This window comes from Alligator mississippiensis, chromosome 1 (genome assembly GCF_030867095.1).
Source record: "Alligator mississippiensis isolate rAllMis1 chromosome 1, rAllMis1, whole genome shotgun sequence".
Taxonomy (NCBI): Eukaryota; Metazoa; Chordata; order Crocodylia; family Alligatoridae; genus Alligator; species Alligator mississippiensis.
In genome coordinates this window covers 300,332,164-300,351,535 of record NC_081824.1, presented here as the reverse complement: position 1 = coordinate 300,351,535, position 19,372 = coordinate 300,332,164, and the positions used below count along the sequence as shown (strand labels likewise).

Sequence of the window (19,372 nt, the reverse complement as noted above, 5' to 3'; positions counted from 1 at the left end):
TCTCTGGGTCCTACCATGCAGCGAGTTTTCCACCCACTGAACTGTTGAGCAGTTAAGCCCACAATCTTCCAATTTTTCCATAAGGATATTGTCGGATACTAGATCAGAAGCCTTTTGGAGGTCTAGGAATATAATGTCGACCTTCTCTCCCATGTCCAGGTGGCGAGAGACCTGGTCGTAGAAGGAAATGAGATTGGCCAGATGAGACCTACCCATGACAAAGCCATGCTGGCTGTTGTTCAGAATCTTACTCTCAACGAGAGTATCACACTCAGATTCTGTAATGAGTTTTTCCAGGATTTTCCCTGGGATGGAAGTTAGGCTGATTGGCCTATAATTGCCCGGGTTCTCCCTCTTCCCCTTCTTGAAGATGGGCACAATGTTGGCCCTCTTCCAATCCTCAGGGATCTCCCCTGTGTGCCATGATTTCTGAAAGAGTTTTGCCAGGGGTTCCACAATGACCTCATCCGAGAGTGCTGATGGAGCTGGATGAAGTCCATTTGGTCCTGCTGACTTACATTGCACCAGCTCAGCATCCACAGTGGGGAGGCTATCATTCCTTCCATGCCCCCTGTGATCCTTATCTCACTTGTCTTTCCCCTTGGTCCAGTGAAATACCGAAGCAAAGTGGACATTCAGGAGTTCAGTTTTTTCCTGAGTGTCCATTACCAGCTGTCCCGAGGTGTTAAGCAGGGGCCCCACACTTCCATTTGTTTTCCTTCTGCTCCCTACATACCTAAAGAAGGACTTCTTATTGTCCTTGACTCCCTTGGCTAACCTAAACTCAGTCGCCACCTTAGCTTTCCTAATCATTTCCCTACAAGTGCAGACCACTGTTGTATAGACCTTCTTGAGGACAGTCCCTAGTTTCCACTGTGTGTATGCCTCTTTTTTCCTTTTTCAAGAAGACCTTGATGTCCCTATTGAGCCAGGAGGGCTTGCCAGCCCTTCTGCTACCTTTCCTCTTCATGGGAATGGTTTTCTTTTGTGCTTCGAGGATTGTGTCCTTGAGGAACAACTACTCTTCATGCACCCCATTCACCTTCTGTCCCTGGTTCCGCATCGCCTTCCATACTAATGCTCTGAGCCTGTCAAAGTCAGCATTTTTGAACTCCAGGGCTTCAATCCTGCTAGTTGATTTGTCAGCCTTGTGGTGGACAGTGAACCTGATAATTTCATGGTTGCTGTTGGCCAGGCTACCCTCAATGTTCAAGCCACACACCAGATTATCTCCTTTGGCCAAGAACAAGTCTAGGAGAGCGGTACCTCTGGTTGGCCCTTGTACTTCCTGGGTCAGAAAGAGCTCCTCGATTTACAGTTAAGAAGTTACGTGACTGATCCAACCTAGCCAGTGTTTCTCCCAATCTGTCTGGGTAATTGAAGTTGTCAATGACAACCAAGTCCCTTGCATGCATGGCCTCTGTCAGTTCTCAAGAGAACTCCAGCTTCAGCTCCTCCTCTTGGTTCGGTGGCCTGTAGTAAATGTCTACAGTTTGGTCTCTCTCACCCCACCCCCCTCCCCTTTTTCATCCAGAACCCGGAGGGTTTCAAGCTGCTTATCTTTGGAGCCAATGTCAGCCTCCAGAGCTGACAGGTTAGAGTTTTTTCAAGTTACTTGGAGAGGCATGGTGAATTCAAGGTTGGCTGTCCCTGAAGGACTGGGGACATGGAGTAGATGTACCTGTAGTCTCTACCCCAGTTACCCTGTAGTCAGGTGGTTGTGGCACTCAATGAGTGTTTTCAAGTCTGTGCAGGCCATGGAGACGATTCAATGTGGATCTCTCACATCCTAGGTGTGGTATCTTAACCCTGAGAAGGATTTTCCTTTGCTTCTTATTTTTCTTTGCTTTTCTGTCATATGCCCCAAAAGAGAAGTTTTCACTTTCAAGAAGAAGTGTGTTTTTTTTCCTATTTTTTTCCCCATTAAATTCTAATTTTGATTTGATCAAAATCAATTGGTTTGACTGTCATGCTGAAAAAAACCTCAGTTGTTCCCAGAGCCCCACTTCTGAGGTTCATCCATTGGAGATGGAGCCCTTTTATTTTACCATACTCTGTAGTGCTAAAGGAAGATTTCCATCCTAAAACCCATATAATAAAGCACAATTATTGAGAAATACTTAAAGGAATTAGAGAATAAGTAACACTTAATAAAGATCTTATCATATGTACATACTTGTTCCTGCCTCTTGCCTCTGGAAGGGGGGTATATGTGCATGCAGTCATGTATTCAAGAGCTGTATCTGAATTTAAGATATATCCAGAGACATACTTTGAATATTCTAGGCTCAGTTCCTAATAATTTATGCCTGAAAGTTATAGTGTTGTTAACATAGCTATTTTGTTCACAGCTTCGTGGCTGTATATTTCATGGGCTTGTATCAGATCAAGCTGACAGGTTAGAGTTTTTTCAAGTTACCTAGAGAGGCTACTGAAATGCTTGATGTTGATTCTTTCTTTCTCTCTCTCTCTCACTCTAAGATCAGACTTAAAAATATTACATTAGAGGGAATGCTAGAAAGAAGAGATAAGTATGAACAGCTAATTAGAGTGCACTCCTTTCTGTTAAAAACAAAGAGGTTTCAATGATTCATGTTGCACAGAAGCATTCTGACACATGCTATTAACAGAAGAGCCACAGATGGGAAACCAAGAGTGCCTTTAGGTATGGCAAAAGTATCAACAGAAACCCAAGCTAAAGCCAAAAGCTAAAATCAAAAGGTAATCTTTCTTTAAAAATGTATGCTTACAGCTTATATGTTCCCAATAGGGCTGTGTGAAATTTTGCTTGGTGTTTCATTTTGAACCTGTTTCAAGCTCAAAACAACGAAATCAAAACAAAACAAAAGCCTTCGAAATAGCTTCAAAATGAAAAATGGGCACTCAAAATGTTTTGAAACGTTTCAAAGTCAGGCTTACTTGGCTTCAGTGCCAGTCCCAGCCAGCAGCACCAGCCTCCTGTCATCTGGCAGGCAGATTGGGGGCCCACCCGCACCCACGGGAGGGCTAAGGGGCTGTGCCAGACTCCTTCCAGGGGTGCAGGCCCCTGATCTGTCCGCTGCATGACAGGAGGCTGGTGCTGCCAGCTGGGGCCAGTGGCAGCACTGATCTTCCTAGCACGAGATCAGGGCCACCCCGCAGCCCTCCCAGAAGTGGGGGGGGGGGCCCCCAATCGGCCTGCCAGATCACAGGAGGCTGTTCCTGCCACCTGGAATGGTGCTGGGCACAGCCCGCACCCAGAGCCGGGAAGATCAGTGCTGCCGCTGGCCCCAGCCAGCAGCACCAGGCTCCTGTCATCTGGCAGGCAAATTGTGGGGGCCTGCCCACACCCCCAGGAGGGCTGCAGGGGTTGTGTTGGACTGGTCCTGGGAGTGCAGGCCCCCACTCTGCCCGCTGGATGGCAAGAGGCTGGTTCTGCCACCTGGGGCCAGTGGCGGGGCCTGGGGCATGTCAGCTTGTGTGGGGACCTGTCCCCACTCTGGGATTGGAGTGGGGACGGTTCCCTGCACGAGCTGATTTGTCCCGGGCCATGCACCCTCCTCGGGTTGGCTCTGGTGCTGGTCCTGGGGTCAGCTCTGTAATCCTGGGGTCGGCTCTGGTGCAATCCTGGGGCAGAGGCGGGTCCCCGCACAAGCTGATTTGCCCCGGGCCCTGCTGCTGGCCCCAGGCAGCAGAACTAGCCTCCTGTCATTCGGCAGGCAGATTGGGGACCCACACCCCCAGGAGCAGTCTGGCACAACCCCGCAGCCTTCCCAGGGGTGCAGGCGAGCCCCCAATCTGCCTGCCAGATGACAGGAGGCTGGTGCTGTTGTCTAGGGCGAGTGGAAACACCAATCTTCCTAGCGTTGAGCATGGGCTGTGCCCAGCGCTGGTCCCAGCTGGCACTAGCAGCCTCCTGTCATCCAGCAGGCAAATTGGGGGGCCTGCACCCCCAGGAGGAGTTCGGCACAGCCTTGCAGCCCTCCTGGGGGTACGAGCAAGTCTCTGATCTGCCTGCCGGATGATGGGAGGCTGGTGCTGCTGGCTGGGACCGGCACCAGGTACAGCCCGTGCCAGGAAGATCGGTGCTGGCTTTGGCCCCAGCCGGCAGCACCAGCCTCCTGTCATCCGGCAGGCAGATCTGGGGCTCACCTGCACCCCTGGGAGGGCTGCAAGGCTGTGCTGGACTCCTCCCAGGGGTGTGGGTTCCTGATCTTCCTGCTGGATGACAGGAGTCTGCTGCTGCCATCTGGGGCCAGCAGCAGCACCAATCTTCCTGCCACTGGGTGCAGAATAGCCTATGGGAAAACGTCAAAACAGTTTCAACAAAACAAAATGGAACAGCGCTTTTGACATGAAACAAAACTCGAAACGAAACACTGTTCCGTCGAAATGGAAGTCAAAGTGGAACAGTGCTGTTATGCACAGCTCTAGTTCCCAATACTTTTAGAACACATGCACACAAGGTAGTGTTGCATATACAAACGTGGTAGCTAAGTGCATTTGTGAAATAAATGCCACTGTCTCCATACCTGTCCTTGAATAGATACAAATACTTCTGTTCACAAGTGTTCCTGTAAGATGTAGTGCTTGGAACCGTTCTCACAGAATACAGTATTGCAGTCCCAACCCAAACTGCCTAAATAGGAACTGAGCACTTGGAAACATCTGGCCTCAGTTGTGACTGCTGACCTAGTTTGAACATCTACCAGCAGTTCCCCATCTGTGGTATGGGTACCACCAGTGGTATGCGTTAACAGATTTATTATAATTACTTTTATATGACAAATTTGCTGGTAGTACTTAAGGTTGTATCATTTTAAATTGGTGGTGTGTGTTCTGTAGAAGTTTGGAAGCCGCTAGCCCATTTCTTGCTGTCAGTCTATCACGGTATGCTAACAAACAGTTTTCAGGCACATATTCCCTATATTTTATCAGAGCATGAACTTCTGATGTTACTGTGTTTTTAATATGCAGCTTGTCTTGGGTGCTGACAAATGTGCAGCTCTCTGCTGTAGCTTATGGAGCTTCAAGGGAAATGTCAGGAGTTGCAGCAATTCCCTGCCCCCCCAACAGACACTTGCTGTTGGGTCTGGGGGATTGAGCTCCACTTTGGAGCAGCTGTATGTCTGCAGCCTCTCTCCCCTGGCCCTGCCCCAAGCTCTGGTGCTGTTTTCAGGATGGGAGGGGAGAAGAGGGAGCTTGGTCCAGGGTTTTTCCCACCCCGCGGCAATCACATGCCAAAATGTCACTTCTGTCAGCACCTTTAATGTAACAACCATCCACCACCTTCCTTTAAAAAGCAAAATCCTTAAAATGGTGCCCTGGTGTCAATAAATACCTGCTTGATTTTAGTGCAGATGTGCCAGTAAATAAATGCTCATTAGATCTACCTGTTTGTTATCTCTGTGAATATAGATAATTGAAAAGAAAGTGTCGTAAGAGAAAGAAAATGTAAAAAGAGCTGTGCAGTTTTACAGTGAGGTTTTAACAGTTTGGGTTCATTTCCTTTCTCTCGCAAAACAACTTTATTGGCAACGTTTTGTAATTTTACTTACCTAATAATTACCATACGTGAGAAAGGAAAGGAGCCAAGAAAGCTGCAGTATGATTTATTTCATAATCTCTGAAAACATTGCAGTTGGGGGAGGAAAAAAAAAGACATACTTTTTTTGAGTCTGCTTGACTCTTTCTTTGTTGCTAGCCAGGTACAGTCATTTTAGGAAACCTCTGAGTCTCCTCATTCATACCGTGCCCCCCACCCCTGAACTATGTTGAACTGGTGACTCATACTGCTGTCTTACTGAGAAAGGGTTTCTCTACTGTCTCAGAAAATGTTGGCAGCCATAAAGATGTTTTATGGTAGTTTCTACTTGAAAAAGTATTCAGAGCTTGAGAGATTCCCTTAAGCGACAATGGAGCACCTCCAGCTTCCAAATTATCAAAAGACAGTCTTTAAACAAGAATGTTGTTGATGCTGTTACTAGAAGAAGGAGGCTCCTTTGTGAAATGCCAATACTGCAGATATACCAGCTCAAATTGTGATAAGGACATTGAGATTTAGTCCTGAAAACCCCAAGGAAAGCCTAGGCGCCTCGGTAAGTGCAATAGGAAACTGAGTAGGTAGTTATCTGAGTAGGTCAATCTTCCACTGCAGCTCTCAAGGTGTTTGGGAGCACTGTACAATACCAGAGGTACTATGATGTAAAAAGCAAGGTTGTGGCAATTGTTAATCATTAAAATTGCATTGTAGGAATGGGAATGTTAACTCTGGTGCCCTAGGAAATGACATTGTTCACTCATCCAAAATTGCCTTGTCTTTTCAGTTGCACAAGGCATTTATTTGTGATCTGTGATGTGGTGGGGCTCATACAATAATACTAATAATATTCTTGCTGTTTGCTCTTTAAGGTCTAGTCCCCTTCACACCCAAGTGATTGTGTTTCAGTAATGGGTCAAGTGCTGCTTGCTTGGTGGTGGGGATCTTTGGAAGATGAGTGTTACACTGCTGTTGGCCATAATTATGATCCAGATTCAGCAAGGCATACATGCCTAACTCTAAACTCACAATTCATCTCATTAGGCACATGGCTAATCCTATGCATTTCAGAATTAGGCACGTGCATAAGTATGTTGCTGAATAAGGGCCTGCATGCAGTGAGCCCCTATCCTTTCTTTCTCATTTAACGTAAAAAATGTTGCTAGCTCCACACAGCTACCATAAGAAAAATGTTTTTGCTTTCAGTCAGAAATGATGTTATCATCTGCCCTCAGCTATGGTGTTCCCTTTACCTTGAAGCTTAAGCAACAACATAGCATGCCTCCTCAACCAAGTATTCCACACAAAGAATGGCATTTTCTTGTTTTGCAAAGTAAGCTCTGTGGGTGGAATTAGCTGTGTTGAATGCACATGTCAATAACTTGGATGGTGGTGAGAAACTTTGATAATTGATGAAGAAATTTCTGCAGGTATCCAGACCTTCACTTTGTGTTACCAACACCAAATCCAGAAGAGACATCAGGAAGTGTCATCTGACAGTATCAGCAGATGTGAACTGTTGGTATTTCCTTTCAGATACCGTTTTATACAAGAGACTGGCCTTGGGCAAAGGGGGATATTAGAAAGAGGCAGTTGACACGTAGGCAGAGATTAAAACTGGTTGGACCAGGAGACTTGGGCAAAGATCTAGAATGAAGAGGAGACAGGCTAGAGGGGCAGGTTAGAAGCAGTCAAACTTGGAGGGCACAGGGGGAGAAAGAGAGAGCGAGCATGAAATGGGACTTTTTTTTTTAAGTCTCATCAGTCCTTTGCTGCCAGCAAATAAAAATGTTCCTTGCCAGCAGCATGTGTATGTGTATACCCCCCTGCAACTTTGGTGAAAGAACATCATTATTAAGGCTGCACAATCAAACCATCTAAAGTTAGGAAATGCCAGAATATTAATGTTTTCCTGTACCCTTCTGAACCTTATGATTCAGTCTAGAATTAAATGATGGCATGCCGTTTCCTTTTTCAAGAGAAATCTGCCTCATTCAGTGCACAAGTTGGGCCTACTTTGGGGATTAATATGGGTTCCTCAGTGAAAAAGGTTTGTCTGTAAAGCATTTGTCCTGTTGCTTCTTTTGCTTCAGAATTTGGATGGGGTTTTCTGAAGAAGGCAGGGAACTGCAGAAAGGAAAATGATGGACTTATGGTGAAGCCAACTGAAGGTAACCCTGAAGATGCAAATTCAATCCTTAGTTCTGCCATAGAGTTTGTGCAATGCTGGGTAAATCTCTCAAAGCAAACCTTTTCATGGATAGTCACTACTTGTGTGTCACTCTCTTTGAGTGCTTGGCTTGAGAACTTCCATCTACAGTAGCATTCATAGCCACAATTGAAATTACCAAGATATGTGCCTCTATCAATAGCTACATAAACCCAAGCACTCTGAAAAATCAGGTATCTCAAACTGATCATCCAAAATTGGAGGGAAAAGTAGCATGTGATCATGTATTTAAAGGTTGCCTGTCTGTTTCATAATGCACATACAGCAGCAAGCTGATGTAAAATTATACAGACAGCTTTAATTTTGGTACTTTCTGCCTTTGGTGTGCTGGACTTTACAGCTTTTAGATAATCACTATTATGCAGTCTTTTGTGTATAATTAAACATTTATTGTGAAGACATTTTGACAAAATTAGAATAAAAACATCTACAGAAGCAGGGGCAGACTTCTGCTCAGGGAGGTGCTTGAAAGAACTCATCGTTGATGTTCTTCCCCTTTCTCTTTAGTGCCTCTGGAGACAACTGAACATCTGTCAGGATCTGGTGAATAGAAGTGAGGAAAGGATTTTTTTAAGACCATGGGTAGGTTACTGAGGAGTTCTTTATTTTAACATTATCAGGATATAAAACAAGCCCTTGCATTAAGCAGGTGGGTACTCTAGATTGAAAGTGGCAGGGAATTCTAACTGTAATGTAAGCTTTGAAGTTTGATTGTTTTTAAGGAATAACATGGGAATACCTGCTTCTCCTGATAGCCTGAACTAACGTTCTCATATTTAAGCAGGAGAAAGCTATATACCAGCTCAACCCCAAAAGGAATAGATGGGAGAACTGTACCTTAAACTCTCCAATTCAGTAACTGGAGGAAGGTAATGCTCTAGCCATTGTCCACCACTCTTTCCAGCTCCTTGCATTGGCATTTTACTGTTCCAGACTTTCCTGCTAGGATGTTGTGTATGGGTAGCTTTGCAAAGGCACCCAAGAGTTTATAGGAGCACAGTGCCTACAATGAGAAGGTATGTCAAACTCAGTAGGCATTGTTTGTAACTATTTGTCAGCTTTCCTGCTTGCTGAGCAGAATGCTGTAGGTTAATATGTAATCTGGTGTTATGATCCCAGATGAGACTGAGCATGGGGAAGAAACATCCCACCTAGAGTTCTAACTGCACAAAGCAGAAATAACAAGTGCTGGGTGAAAGGCTTGGGCTGAAATCTGAACCTGCCCACTGTGGTTATTTTTCCTCTGCTGAGCCAAACCCAAACTCTGCTTTTTTGGAGGTTTAAAAATATTGGTTAGATCCCCCCACGCCTCTGTCCCCAATTCTGGTTTAATCCAAGCTTGGTAGCAGAGAGACCATGAGAGAAGCTATTCTTGTGGTATTTCCAAATCAGTCTGAAGGAGGGAACTGCTAGAAATCTTGCAAAAAAGCTTTTCTCTTCATAGTGTCAGGCCTACTTTGCACCCAAATACTCTTTCTAATTGCAGTTGGAGGGCTAAACTGTTTGGGTGCTTAATTATAATGGAAATTCTGAACCCATCGTCAAGACTTCTTTTTAAAAGGATGTGAAAATCCTAGCATGCTGCTAGCCTATTGGTTTAGTTTTACAGCCCTTACTTCCTTTCCTCATCCTCCTCTTTGTCGCACGTCTGTGCAGGTTTAATAATCCATCATTCCTCTTTCATTTAATCTAAACTTTAAGGATTCCTATGGGCCAGATACTGTAAATTACATAGCCCTGCAGTGATATCATCGTGCCACTTTACACAAGCTGCTGTCCTGACCCTGTATATTTCCTATACTGTTATTGCCATGATCCTTCTCTCTATTTCCTGTTCACTTCTCTGAAACTGATTCAGGCCCTCATTACTTCCCCTCTTGACCACTGCAAATGCTTACTCTCTGACCTTCCTGATACATGCTTGGCCCTTCTCTGACCCCTACAGAATGCATCTTCAAGACTATCTCCTTGGCTTCTTGCTCTGATCATTCCCCCCTGTAGCATCCCATTTCCCACTTCCTGCAGAGCCTCTGAGCTGCATGGAGCCTGGTGCTTTGCTCTGCAGCTGTAAGTCAGTAAACTAAAACTCCTCAGAGGCGTTTGCTGCACCCCAGGTCACTTAAAGTGCATTACGCCACCAAAATTTGTTACAGCAGCTGGAATTACTGTGCAATACGCCGCTGACATGTGCAAACACCATTAAAGCAGTGCAAAAGCATTTAACCCACTTTAAAGCGTCATGCACACATGCCTCTCATTTCGTCTACACACAGCCTTAGTGCCAAACACCTGGAAGTATGTTATTACCCTCATAGTTCAGGGAATCCATTTGTAAACATTTAAGTTTCTGGGCCTTATGGTTGTAGAGCGGAGCTCATAAATGGGAACCCCAAAGCCTGGGACATCTTAAGTGAAATAAAGCACTCAGCTGGTTATGATTTTTTTTTTTTAAGCCAGCTTCATGATTTTTAAGGACCTAGGTTGTGAGAGATTGTTTGTTTGGGGGGGGTTGTTTGTTTTTTGTTTTTGTTTTTTTTCTCCCTGAGTTTTTGGAAATGGTAATATTGTCTGCGATACAAGCTCTGTAGTATATTGTTCCATCAGGCCTATTCCTCAAGGGTAAGGTCCAAACCACTTCTACAATACTCCTGTGGAGTGCTGCTCTTCAGCAGATTCTGGCCATCCACTCCTCTGTATATGCCAAACATTGAAAGGAAGTGGTGAAGCCAGCCCAGAGGTACCCTTCTACACCCCAATGATCTTGAGATCTCAGTGTGTTGGAGAGCAGGAGTGGGAAGCACACTCAGAGGTGTCCTTTTGTGGTTTGGTGTGCAGGGAGCAGTAGTGGGCGTGCAGGATTTGTGGCATCACTGAGAGCATTGTGGAAGTGGTGTAGCCCTACTACTAATTTAGGCTCCTACTCTGGCATTAGAGCACAAGTTGTTTTCCAGAATGGGAAGCAAAAAAGGCTTAGAAGAGAAAGGGAAGGCAGTAAGAGCATTCATTGTCTTCAGTTCCCTGTGGGTATACAGTAAATATTTGTTAGGGAAAGAAAATCACTGCCCACCTTTATGCGTAACCTTGGAAAGTACCTGGCTGAGGTTCTGATAAATCTGTAGCTGTATAAATCATAACTTGTTTGCCTCTCCTGCCTGCCTCGAATACGGTAACTGGGAAATAATGGAAAAAATGAAGCAACCTACCCTTTCAAAAGACTTTTTGTAATGTCACTGTGTTTCCCTGTTCACAGCCCACAGATGATGCTGATCACGTTTACAGGAAATGCCATGAGTAACTTGTAAAGTGAAAGCAACTTGCTCCTGGCTGGGCGTTTACTGGTCTGAGAAGCCCTGTGCTATCTGACTGGATTCCACCACTTTTCTTAGGACTATCCAGTGTGGCTGCTCTGGCTTAGAGATGCAAGGGGGTTAAGGATGTCAGGCAAATCTTGAGGAGTAAATTTATATATTTGCTGCTTTTCCAGAATTTTTAAAAAAAATAAATGTTAAAGGAAGGAAACGTCGTGGCTTCTGTACACAGGAAAGCTGAGAGATGCAATTACAAATCCTGGCTCCACTGTGTTCATTTGCAAAACTCCTACTGATTTAAAATTTTCTTTTTTGTGGGGCCACAATTTCACCCCTGGTGATGTAAGTTTTCTTCTTCTCTTCAATCTGTTTACCTCTCTTAGCAGCATCCTCTCCCAATGTCACTTTTCCTTCCATATAAAATATGTTCTCTTCCCACCAGTCCATTCCTAGCATCTGATGAAGTAGGTTGTTGCCTATGAAAGCTCATGTCTCTCTGAAGTGTTGCCCTGCCTTGCCTTTTGCCTGACTTCAGGCTAACCACCTGTCATTTGACTGTGGGGCAGGGATGGAGGTGTTGAACACTGTCCTTTCTATTGGCTGAACTTATTGCACACACTAGGGGCTCTTTGCCCTATTCCTTCCCTGCCTGCCAAGCTCCCATCTCCTAGTATTTGAGGAACTCCCCGCAGTTTCCCTAACCTCTCTCCCACTAAGTTAATCAGGTTCTATACAGAGAGACAAAACTAAGATTTGCCTTCAAGCTGAATGTAAGGCTTTTGCCAGATTGGTCAAGTAAGGTAAGTAATGTGCAGTTACCTTAAGAGAACTCATTAGAAAAAACTTAAAGCAAATACATGTAAGGGCTTCTTGATGCTATAAGAAAGTGTAGTTTGCTTTTTCTTGAACTCCCCTCTTGGAGTCTCATGGCTGAACAACAAATATATTTTCTATCCCGAAAATATATTGCATTTCAATGTTCTTTTTCCCTATTTGGCATCACAATAAAGTCAAAATCCTAAATTCTCACGAACCAATAATTAAATAAATGGGTCCAGCTAATTTAAATATTATTTTTGATCTTTTTGAAGTGTTTCATTTTGATGTTGACCTCTTAAATTTAAAGATAATTATTACAATTTTAAAATGAAAAATTATTTTGGGCCAAGTATTCTTGTTTTGAAAATGTTGGAAAGGGTGGTTTTTTTTACCTGTTTAAAAAAGTTATTCAAAACAAACATCGTCACATCTGATCTTTTGCACATTGTGTCAATTTTCATTATTTTTTTTCTCTCTTTCTCACCTCCCCCTCATGAGAAATTCCCAGCTAACACAATTCATGACAGAGCTACACTATTGAAAGAGAGAGCCCTGTAGCTTTATAGACTCATTGTCTTAAAGTCTTTTCTGCATTCTGCTTAATGCTCTCTCTCCAATGGCCTAGTACTGCTTACAGGATGTCTGAAACTAATTGTATTGCCCTGAACAAGTCAGTCAACAACATCGCCAAGTAAAGAAGCCAAATGACACCATCCCTGTGTCGGAGGGCATTTCAGGTAAGGCTAAAATTTTTGGAGTATCTCAAATTAGCCCTCTAAATCCAGAGCCAAGAACTTCTCTAAGAGTGTCCTACTTTCCAGCAGGGCTGAGCTGCAGCCCACAAATCTCATTAAGTTGATGGGAGCTGGAGATACTCAACTTCACCTATTGACAACCAAACATCATTGCTATATATGCCTGAACACGGATTGTAGAGCTTTACTTTAGGTACCCGGTTTTGAAAACATTGTCCATAGTCTGTCTATTGAACTAGTTGGGCAAGCAGGTACATCTTAAAATGTCTACGTCTTCCTCATAACCCATCCAATGCTAATACTCCTAAGTAACAGCTCCAGTTTTCCAACTGTGAGGATTTGTTTTCTAGAAGTGTGTGTTTAGCATCCTGTAGCTACACATCAAGAATACATGTCTTGGGTAGACTTCTCAGCCTAGTAAGGACTGGGGTATCCTAACATGCCTCTTAAGACTTATTAGATGGCAGATATACTTCACCAGAAAGAATTTAACACTGCATACTTCCTGAAGTCCACAGGAGACAGTCCCCCTTCCCTCTTCCATTTATCCCTTCCCTGCTGTAGCGTTCAGGAGATCAAAGGAATCATTAGAATTTTAAATTCCCAAAGAAAGCCATCTCATTTTTGACTGATCACCATTATTTTATTTACTAGAGGCAATAGCCTGCTGTCACTCAGAAAATAAAATTAAGTTGGTATGGCACAATGTTTCTAAGGAGCACAAGGCCATATTGCACTGAACTTGCCACTTACAGAGCTCAGGGCATTCTAATAAGAAAATTGCTAGCTGCTCTGGTCATAAAGAAACTGTTGATGTGCAGTTACATAGAGCCACTGTGAAATAAGTAAGTGTGTTTTTAAAGACAATCAAGAGTCAATGCTGACTGTTTTGGTACTGGGCTTAGCCAGTGTCCGGTAGGATCCCCCAAGATTTGGGTCTAGGTCTTGGCATCTTGAGTCTTGCAGCAGGTGCTGCACCTTAGGTGCACGAGCTGTAACTTGGGCTTCTGCTGTAACTGGACTATTCAATATAGTTTTAAGGCTACTGCTTCTAAAGGAGCCTAACTAACTTCATCTTTTCTGTGTGGGTTTTTGTACTCTATCCATCACCAGTGCATAAAGGCCTGTGGTTGAAATAATGCTGTATCAGGCAATTAAGTAGCTGCTGCCAACCTGGATCTTTCCTTGGTGTTTGATGTACCACATGCTGAGAAACAGATGAAAAGGACTTTGTTTCTCACACTAACCTGGTTCTTCCTTAAGAGAACTGTTTACAGATATGGTCTGTGCAGTCAGCTTGTGCACATGGATTGGCCTCCTGTGTCTTCTTCAAACTCTTCTTCCTGTAACCTGTGCTCACCCCTCCAAGTTGCTGCACTTGTCCATGTACCACTGTACTTTGCAACTTTGATGGGGTGGAGGTAAAACATGTATCAGTTTGACATTGCTTTTTCTTATTGTTCTGAGTGAAGGAATGCCTCTGTCATCACAATGACAGAACTATTATGGACCACAAATCTGATGCAATTAAAAATGTCGGTCTTTCCTCATTCCCTCAGCGTGCCAATTACACTCCTTGTGTTGTCTGTATTTTTAAATAAAACTGCACACACTCAGGAAAAGGAACTATCTATACAATGCCTAGGGGAATAGAGTTCTGATCCTGATATGGGCCTCTGTAATATGGATAGCAAACAGTAAAAATGACCTAGAGGGTGGAGCAGAATATGTTAATCTTATGTGAGACTGATCTCAAACTAGGAGAGATTGTAAATATGCTGGAGGATAGGATTAAAATACAGCATGAACAGGCTAAGTAGACATGGATTGAAATCCATAAAAGGAAATAAAATCTAACGTAAAGTAGCTGATGTTGGAAGGAGTCAGCAAATACACAAATGTAAATGAAGACTGATTGGTTAGGCAAACATGCTGCACAGGGAGAGCTAGAGGCTATAGGAGATGATAAACTGGGCACTGGGGTTGTGTTAACTAGAGTCTGTCATGTGAAGTAAGTGAGGTAATTATTCTAGTACTGGTTCAGATTCTGGTTAGCCTTCATGTGATCATACTTTTAAAGAGACAGACACATTAGGCAGAATTCAGAGGAAAAGTACATTAAAAATATATGACAAAGGCTCAAAGTAGGGGGTAAGAGAATAGGGCATGTTCAGCAAGGAGAAGCGATGGCGTAGGGGTGGTGTCCAAATGCCATTCCAGAAAGGGGAGAAGGGTCAATTTATCTCAGGAGCTAAGAAGCAACAGGCTAAAGATACAGCAGGGAAATGTAGGCCAAATGTTAAAAAGCTTATGGCAAATTCTGCTGTGCCAAGGCAAATGTGCTTCTATAAGTAAAGGGTTAAAAGGTTCCTCTGGTCATGAAGCTACTCAGGGACAGAGTATAAAAGGAAGGAAAAGCAAGGGGCTGCTTCTCGCTCCTGCTGTCTTATTGGCTGAAGTGGGGAAAGCCTGTGGGGATTATTGCCTAGCGTTTTTCAGGGTGATTTGCTTTTAGTTTTGCAGATAATAAAGCAAGCTCTGCAGAAAGACCCTCAAAAAGATAAAAGACTAGAGCTTTCTCTTATTTTTTTCTTTTTTTCTTTTTCTAAGGGTGCAGACAGAAAAGTAGCTCCCTATTGTAACTCCTGGTGCTTTGCAGGAAGTGGTATGAGTTACAATGATCCCCAGACCCAACAGATGCTCACTGTTGAGTACCAGAGGTTGGCAGATTGAACTGCAGTTTAGAGTGGCTGTGAGCCTGCAAGTGCTCTCCCCTAGCAATGCCCCTCCTCCCTCCCAGCCCCAGTGCTGTTTTCAGAATGGGAGAGGGGGAAAGGGAACAGAGGGAGTCCATTCAGAGGGTTGGCCAACTGGCACTAGAGGATGGGGCACATAGATTGGAGCCCCCACCAAGGTACTCTAATCCATCTGCCTCACCCTCCAGCACTGGCTGAAAAAGCCCCAGACCAAAGTCCCTCTGCTCCCTTTCCAGTCTGAAGACAGTTCCAAGAGCAGTGTTGAGCTGTGTAAGCCAAACTCTGCTCCCGGCGCATGCAGACACAACTTACTGAAGGCGCTCCATTTTGAAGCGTCTTCATCAGGCCCCTCATGTAATAAGGGTTCAGATTGTCGTGGGATGTGGGGCCCCTTTTAAGCACTCTGCAACCGTTCACTTGTTCAAACTGCAGTGCACCTTCAGGGGCCAGGTAGGGCAAAAATTGTCACGTCTGTCTGCACCTTTAGCGGTTGCATCTCTTGGTTTGATTTTTCACCCATTTTGACTTGCACCTTGTCAATTCCATTGTGGTACACTAGAAATACGCAGGGTATAAACCAGGTAGGACCAGGCCCTACAACTACAGTTGACGCTAAAACCATGTGAAAATGAAGCAGAGTTACCAAAGGAACTTGTGAAATTCGTGTCATTACATATGTTCTTAGTGGCCTTTTTGGAATGGGGTAGCTGTAAATTTAAAACTTCAGCTGTGGTTTTGGGGTGACATGCCAGAGATTCCTTTCCCTCTGAATGTTTATATAAATGGCCTTGTTTGTCGTGGGTCAGTCAGAAACTCGATGCTAATATTTGTGTCTTTGTGCTGTGGTGCCATAGTTTCTTTATGTGCTGGTGATGTCGTCACTAAGATTAATAACACCAACCTCATTGGGAATATGCCTGGAAGCTCTTTGCTAGATTAAGGTTTGACTGGAAATACCCTTCATTTTATTTCACTCAGAGGCAGTCAGTTGGAAAATACACAGTTCTGTTGTGGATTTTTATCCTTTTTTCCCTACTTATTGCACTAATTTCCTTCCTTTTTCTTGTTAACTACTTAACTTGCTTGCAGCAGCTCAAATAGAAGTGGTGCAAATTTAAGCCAGGCTTTTTGCTTCAGTGCACATGCCTGGACATGCACTTTGGTGGGGGGCAAATTGTACCACTTAAGGCAAAATAACTCTGCCTAGCTCCTCCTAGATCCGCAGCCAGGGGGAGCTAGAGTGTGGGGCAAGCATCTGTCATGGCCCCATCAGTACAAAGGGCTGTCCTGGCAAGTGGCTCAGGGCTACTTGCTCTCAGGAGCTTCTGGGTGGCAGGACCTGCTTGGTGAGGGCGTGGCTGGGGCACCCACTGGCTGAGTCTGTATTCCACCCTCATCCCACAAGCCATTGGGGATCTCAGCTGGCAGCTCCTCCATGGTGCCGTCACCACAGGCGTGTATGTGGTGAGCTTAACAGACACCCCACACTCTCCTGCCTGTTTTGCAGGCAGAGGGAGACCTTGGCACACATGACCCTCAAGTGCACCAGTCTGCAGCCCCTCCACCTTCAGAACCTCCTCCTGAGGTTCTGGTTGAATTTCGCCCCCCACCTTTTTGTTTTTGGTCACCCCATCCATGGCCCCACCAAGTCCCAGGACCTCCTGGTCAACTTCCTCCTGGCCCTGGCCAAGTGGGCCCTGTACTTGACCGGGAAGGAGACTCTGGCTGAGTAGGTGCCCAGAGACTGCAGGGCCACTTTCCTCTCACTTGTCCATACATGTTTCCAGGTAGGGCACCAGTGAGTGGCATCCACTAGCTCCTTGGATGCCTTTGAGGACCGGTGGGTGCAGCCCAGGGGGCTCAGCTTGGTGTCCCCCTCAGGTGCACTTATTTTCATATTTTGACCCTTTGATCCTCACAGTGCTCCTATCCTGTTTTTTGCTTTTGCTGTCGCAAGAAATTACTTGCATCTTTCAGCCTTTCGCCCCACAAACAGGCTATTAGTTAACTGGGTGGGCCTTAAGGCCAACATTAATATGGAACATACAAATAGACAGGAGCTTCTGGGGCCCAGCCAATTGGTATCTGGGGACACTACCTCTTGTGCCAAGTGGACTGCTGAAACAGACCTGAGAGTTCCCTGCACCCTTTACCCACTGCAGCAGTCTGGCAGTGGGAGCTGCTGCTTAGCTGTGACTTGCTGTGTACCTGTGACAGCATGTGGCCTCCAATGCTGAATGCCTGCCAGACCCAGATGTGGACAGCATGGCCATTAAAGGCATCTGCACCTCTGGGCCAGCTGCCAGTGGGCTGTGGCTGCACAGTTGCACTTTGTGCAGCACTACTGCCATGTATACCACCACTTGGCCATCTGGGCAGCTATTGCCTGGAAGATATTCCCATGTGGTGGCTTGCTTTGAACTGTCAAAGCATGTCCTCCTGGCCCCAAGTGACCAGGAGGTCATCCGCCTCCAGCTGGATCCTGGGTGCCAGCTCTGAGCAGGCTCCTCTGCCTGGGTCCTGCCACTTGCCTCCCGATCAGGAAATCTGCTGTTCCCTATTTAAAAGCTGCAAAATCCCTGATAAAAAAAAATCCCAAAGTCACTGTTTAAAATACACCAAAATCCATGTTCTTCCACAAGTAAAACAAAATAACACTAGAGATCTATATATAGAGAGAAAGGGAGATCAAATTAGTTGGGCAATGTTTTATTGATATATTTACAATTTTAAAGCAATTTAGAAGCCTACTGGTGCCTCCATCATCATAATAAATTCTAAATATCTATACATTCTAAATATCTATACAGTTTGGCATTGGCATTGACTTTTGGTTTTTTTGTCATAGAAAAACCAGAGCTGCCCCTACCCCCTTTGCTCACCAGGATGTGTAGCCTTGAGCAACACTGATATGCCAGTGCCCTGCCCCTATCCCAGTTACCTCATTCCTGACCCTGAGGGCTAGGAATGTGGGTGAGGGGTTTGTAGGAGCGGCTTGGGGGTGTGGAGTTTTGTGGGTGGATTGTGGGGGGACTGGGTGTAGGGGGGCATATAGGGGGAGCTGCTCAGGAGGGGTGGGTCCAAATGTCAAACCCGACCCATAGCCCCCCCCCAACAGGGGCCACATGCCCCCCTGCAGGGGATACCACCCCCTACAGGACCCACATGACCCCTGCTTGCTCCTCCAGCTCCCCCAATCACTGCCCCGCCTGGCCCCAGTGTCCTGGCACTCAAAAAACAAGAAACCCCCGCACTCACTGGCTGTAGTAATAGCTGTCAGGGCGACTAGAACCTCATGGCAGAGTCTTCCTGCATAGCAGGAGGCAGCAGGGATCAGCCCCAGCTGCCTGGCACCCAAACTGCAGCTGTTGCATTGCATGAGTGCTGTGTGGCTCGGCAGGGCACTGTGTAGTGCTGCACGCCATCTGGGAGCTCAGGGCTACTGGGGCTGAGTGGCGCCATGATCCAGGTGAAAAGCTGGAGTTGCGACGAGCTCCCAGATTGCACATGGCACTGCTCGGTGCCCTGCCAAGCTATGCAGCACCCGTGAAATCTGACAGCAGAAGCATGGGTGCCAGGCGCCTGGGGCTGTTCCCCACTGTCCCACACATGTGGCAGGGCTGAGGCCCCAGTGTCTCCGGCCGCTGCTACAGCCAGTGAATGTGGGTTCTTTGTTTTGTTTTGTTTTGTTTTTTAAGTTCTGGGATGCTGGCAGCAACTGGGAGGCTGGAGCTGGGTAGGGCAGTGATTGGGAGGGCTGGGGCCAGGTGGGGGAATGATCGAGAGTTGGGGCTGGGCAGGGGTCCCCCCATGGTCTCCTCCCTCCTCCCCCACCACCTACTTACCTTGCATGGAGCCTGGGTCTAGGTCCCAGCATCTGGCACGCTGCTTGCCCTGCACAGGCAGGCAGTGTGCTTCAGCACTGAGGCAAGGGTCACACATAGAGATTCTCTGGCTGGTTACCAGAGCATCTCTGTGGAGGACCC

The 19,372-nt window shown here is 45.6% G+C and overlaps 1 protein-coding gene and 1 long non-coding RNA gene across 2 annotated transcripts in view; one reads left to right on the top strand and one right to left on the bottom strand.

Annotated features, from left to right (window-relative positions):
* Positions 1 to 19,372, bottom strand: part of LOC132247735 (syncytin-A-like) — a 55,385-nt gene that overhangs the window by 11,102 nt on the left and 24,911 nt on the right. The window lies entirely within an intron of this gene.
* Positions 6,955 to 19,372, top strand: part of LOC102571045 (uncharacterized) — a 49,779-nt gene continuing 37,361 nt past the window's right edge. Inside the window, exons 1-3 of the long non-coding RNA XR_002090152.2 lie at positions 6,955 to 7,036; positions 7,612 to 7,689; positions 8,256 to 8,330. This is a non-coding gene — a long non-coding RNA (uncharacterized LOC102571045). The remainder of the gene's footprint in view (positions 7,037 to 7,611; positions 7,690 to 8,255; positions 8,331 to 19,372) is intronic.